At 41.3% G+C, this 5000-nt stretch overlaps 1 long non-coding RNA gene across 1 annotated transcript in view; it reads right to left on the reverse strand.

The window, feature by feature from the left end:
* LOC126996851 (uncharacterized) overlaps positions 1-2452 on the reverse strand; it is a 58780-nt gene extending 56328 nt beyond the window's left edge. The window contains exon 1 of the long non-coding RNA XR_007751642.1: positions 1661-2452. This is a non-coding gene — a long non-coding RNA (uncharacterized LOC126996851). The remainder of the gene's footprint in view (positions 1-1660) is intronic.
* Between the last annotated feature and the right edge of the window lie 2548 nt (positions 2453-5000).

Raw genomic sequence — 5000 nt, forward strand, 5'->3', positions numbered from 1 at the left:
TCAGAAACAAGAAAAACAAAGAAAAAAAGATAAAGAAGAAATGAAAAGGGGGAATAGGGAAGGAAAATAGGAGGAAATGAAAACGAAAAAGAATAAGAATAAAAAGGAATAAAGAAAAGGAAAGAGAGAGAAAAACAAAGAGCGAAGGAAGAGGAAAGAAAAAAAGAAAAAAAGAAAAGAATAGAACATCAATAAAAACAAAAATAACGAGAAGGAAAAAAGAAAACCAAAGAAAGAAGGAAAAAAATAAAAGAATCAAGCAAAAAAATATATAGGATCCAATCGTACATAAAGGGGTTCGAATCCTACTCTAAAGAGGTTTCAATCCTTCTCTAAGAGTGTTTTAATATTCATGTGGACCCTGCATATCGCCTCCTGTGTGTGTGTTTATCTATTAATTAATGTTATTCATGCATTCACCGCCGTCCTGACCCGCCCAGGCCGAAGGGAAGGGAAAGGAAGGAAAGGAAACAGAAAGGGAAGGGAAGGGAAGGGATGGAATGGAAGGAAAGTAAAGGATTAGGCAGGGAAGGGAGGGGAAAAGGAAAAGAGGAAAGGGTATGGAATAGAAAGCAAATGAAGGGAACAGAAGGGAAGGGAAGAGAAGGAATGGGTTAGAGTTGAGATCAGAAGGGAAGTGGAAGAGAGGGAAACGAAGGCAAGGGAAGGAAAGGCAAGGGAAAACAAGGGAAGGGAAGGCAAGGGAAGGAACGGCAAGGGAAAACAAGGGAAGGGAAGGGAAAACAAGGGAAGGGAAGGGAAGGGAAGGGAAGGGAAGGGAAACAAGGGAAGGGAAGGGAAGGGAAGGGAAGGGAAGGGAAAACAAGGAAAGGGAAGGAAAGGGAAGGGAAAACAAGGGAAGGGAAAGGAAGGCAAGGGAAGGGAAGAGAAGGGAAGGGAAGGGAAGGGAGAGGACTGAAAGAGGAAGGAAACTAACGAATATTAGAACAGGGAAAGGAAAAGATAAGAGAGAGGATAAGAAGAGGAGGGAAAGGAAAGGAAGGGAAGGGAAATAAATAATATACGTAGAAGTAGAAGCAGTAGTATGGTGTGTGTGTGTGTGTGTGTGTGTGTGTGTGTGTGTGTGTGTGTGTGTGTGTGTGTGTGTGTATAAATGAATTAATCTCACATAATTTATCATGGAGGTACAATGGAATCCCTTCGGCTCAAAAACAATTATTTTTTCTCCCGCTTATAAAATCCGATCCTGCTTTTAATATCTAGAATAACAACAACAACAACAATAGTGACAGTAGTAGTAATAGTAGTAGTAGTAGTAGTAGTAGTAGTAGTAGTGGTGGTGGTGGTGGTGGTAGTAGTAGTAGTAGTAGTTGTAGGAAGAAGAAGAAGAAGAAGAAGAAGAAGAAGAAGAAGAAGAAGAAGAAGAAGAAGAAGAAGAAGAAGAAGAAGAAGAAGAAGAAGAAGAAGAAGAAGAAGAAGAAGAAGAAGAAGAAGAAGAAGAAGAAGAAGAAGAAGAAGAAGAAGAAGAAGAAGAAGAAGAAGAAGAAGAAGAAGAAGAAGAAGAAGAAGAAGAAATAATAATGATAATAAAAACAATAATATGAAGATGATGATGAAGAGGAGGAGGACGAGGAGGAGGAGGAGGAGGAGGAAAAACAAAAGGAAGAAAATCAAGGAAACAACAACAACAACAACTTACCTTTTTTAGTAACTTTTCAGAAACGCAGAAAAAAATTAGCGACGATGAAGAGAAAGAAAATAACAATAATAATAAATTCACTTCAAAAACAGTAAAAACAAAAATTCTTCCTCTTCTTCTTTTTCTTCTTCTTTAGTAACAATTTCTCAATCCTTCTTTCTTTTTTTATCTCTGTTTCTCTTTCTCTCTCTTCTATGTCTCCTCTTTCTTATCGTCAGTGTCTCTCTTTATCTTTCTTCCTCTTTCTCCTCTTTATTCTCGTCTATGTCTTTTTTTATCTTCTTTTTCTTCTTTTTTTTCTATCTCCAATGATCACTTCACGCCACAAGAAACAGTCACGGCAACACTAACCGTACACACACACACACACAAAGACATCAAAAACGCACACGCCACACGCACACACGATATACCCTTCGCCGTACACACACACACGCACACACACACACTCACACACACACGCTCAAATGTCCCCTTCACACCACAGTTCGAAATCAAAGTCAGCGCAAAACAGTTCAAGTTTTTTCACATTTCCGAGCTTTGCCAAGACTCCCCGCGCCTTCAGTCCACGGGGGAAGGGTTGGAGGGGGCGTGGGGAGCGGCAGGGCGTGGGGGGTGGGCGTGTGCGTGCGTGGGAGAGCTAGAAAGAGCGTGTGCGGGCGTGTGTGTGAGGGGAGCGCCCGAGGAGGGGAGTAGATGCTTCCTGTGCTGGTGCGTTTGGGCGACTGCTGGATAGACCTCGCCTCGATCTCTCCCTCCCTCCCTCTCTACCTCTCGCTCCTACCTTTCCTACGTTACCTCCACCTTTCTCTCCTACCTTTCCTACCTTTCCTCCACCTCTCCTATCTCCCTACTTTCTCTCCCTTCCTCCCTTCTTCCTTTCCTATGCGTTTCATTTCCTGCATTTCTCTCTTCCATATTTCAATTCTCTCTCCCTCCCTCCCTCTCTACCTCTCGCTCCTACCTTTACAACGTTACCTCCACCTTTCTCTCCTACCTTTCCTCCACCTCTCCTATCCCCCTACTTTCTCTCCCTTCCTCCCTTCTTCCTTTCCTATGCCCTTCCCTTCCTGCATTTCTCTCTCCCTCTCTCTTATCTTCTCTCTTTTCCTTTCCCTCCCTCTCTCCCTCCCTCCCTCTCTACCTCTCGCTCCTACCTTTCCTACCTTTCCTCCACCTCTCCCGTCTCTCCTATCTCCCTACTTTCTCTCCCTTCCTCCCTTCTTCCTTTCCTATGCGTTACATTTCCTGCATTTCTCTCTTCCATATTTCAATTCTCTCTCCCTCCCTCCCTCTCTACCTCTCGCTCCTACCTTTCCTACGTTACCTCCACCTTTCTCTCCTACCTTTCCTACCTTTCCTCCACCTCTCCTTCCTCTCCTACCCTCCTAGGTCCTTCCCTTCCTACAATTCTCTCCTTCCTCTCTCTCTCTCTCTCTTTCCATATCTCTGTCTTAATTCTCTCTTACCCTTTCCTACTTTCTCTCCTTCTCTTCCTCCCTTCCCCCTACCTTTCCTACCTTCCCTCCACCTCTCCTTACCTTCCTCCTTTCTTATTTTTCTCTCCTCTTCCTCCCTTCCTACCTTTCCTATGTTTCTACTTTCATTCCCTCCCTCCTCCCTTACTCTTTCTCTTACTTAATTCCTTCCTTTCCTTCCCTACTTCCTTTCCTTGGCTTCTACCCTACCCCTTCTCTCCCTAACAATTCTTCTACCTTTTCCTCCTATTTAACTCCATCCTTTCCTTCCCTACATCCTTCCCTTGGCTTCTACCTTACCCCTTCTCTCCCTACCAATTTTTCTACCTCTTCCGCCTATTCCTGATTATCTACCTATTTTTTTTGTTCTTTTAATCCCTTTTCCTATCTCTGTATTTGTTGATTTTTACGATAATAATTTTTCTATTCTATATTTTCTTCCCCTTCATCTTCCCCTTCTTCTATTTCTACATCGTTATTCTGCTACTTTCTCTCCCTTTTATTCCCTCTCTCTCCTCTCTTCTCTCTCCATCCATCATTTTTTCCTCCATTTTTTTCCTCCCTCCTGTTTCCCCCTCCCTTCTTTTCTCTCTCACTTTCTGGTTACTTTTTTATTAATGTTCTTATAACTCTGTGGTGTATGGGAGACAGCTGGGCGCCCTCTCTCTCTCTCTCTCTCTCTCTCTCTCTCTCTCTCTCTCGTATCTTAATTAAAAAACTACCAGACCGGAATCTTTTTAATGTAGTAGTAGTAGTAGTAGTAGTGGTGAGAGAAGAACAGAACATATGAAGAAAGAATACAGAATGTGGACCAGGGCTCCTTCACCCCGGTAGTATTCACGACGGCAGGAGGGATGGGATCAAGGGCGCAGAGCTTCTACGCAAGACTCGCCGAAACACTGGCGGATAAGAAACAGCAGCCAAGAAGCAGTGTGGTCGCCTGGATGAGATGCAGGCTGTCCTTCTCCCTCCTGAGGTCAGCCTTGGTCTGCCTGAGAGGAACCAGGTCACCTGCACCCAAAACCACCCGCATTGCCGACCTGGACTTTGAGGCGACGGTGGTTGATAGTCGTATCAACCACAAGCTCTGTTAGCTTAAAAATAAAATGTTTAGTAAAGTTTGTAATATTAAATAAAGATGGTTGTCGGCCACAGTCAATGGCGGGGTGGGGCCAATGAATTGCTTTGTGCAAGGATATGAGAGAATATACCGCTCACAACGCAACTCTAATAGATGGAGGCCCGTAAAAAAAAAAGTAGTAGTAGTAGTAGTAGTAGTAGTAGTAGTAGTAGTAGTAGTAGTAGTAGTAGTAGTAGTAGTAGTAGTTAAAAAAAATAAAACAAACAAATAATGACGATATAAACAATGATAATAATAATAATAATCATAATAATCATAATAATAATAATAATAATAATAATAATAATAATAATAATAATAATAATAATAATAATAATAATAATAATAATAATAATAATAATAATAATAATAATAATAATAATAATAATAAAAATAAAAACAATAATAATAATAAGAAGTAGAAGAAGAAGAAAAAGAAGGAAAAAAAGGAAAAAGAAAGAAATGATAACAACAATAATAACAACAAAAATAATTACCACCCTCCTCCTCCTCCTCCTCCTCCTCCTCTACGTTTCCTTTAAGCGCTGTATACAAAAAACAAAACAAAAAAGATAGCTTTCTTTTTTTCTCTTTCTTTGTTGTCTCAGAGGGAAAAATGTATTGAGTCTCTCTCTCTCTCTCTCTCTCTCTAAGTAAATTGCGGAAATTCATCTAAGAGGTTTAACTTATTGTGTGTGTGTATGTGTGTGTGTGTGTGTGTGTGTGTGTGTGTGTGTGTGTG

The sequence above is a fragment of the Eriocheir sinensis genome, chromosome 11 (assembly GCF_024679095.1).
Source record: "Eriocheir sinensis breed Jianghai 21 chromosome 11, ASM2467909v1, whole genome shotgun sequence".
Taxonomy (NCBI): Eukaryota; Metazoa; Arthropoda; class Malacostraca; order Decapoda; family Varunidae; genus Eriocheir; species Eriocheir sinensis.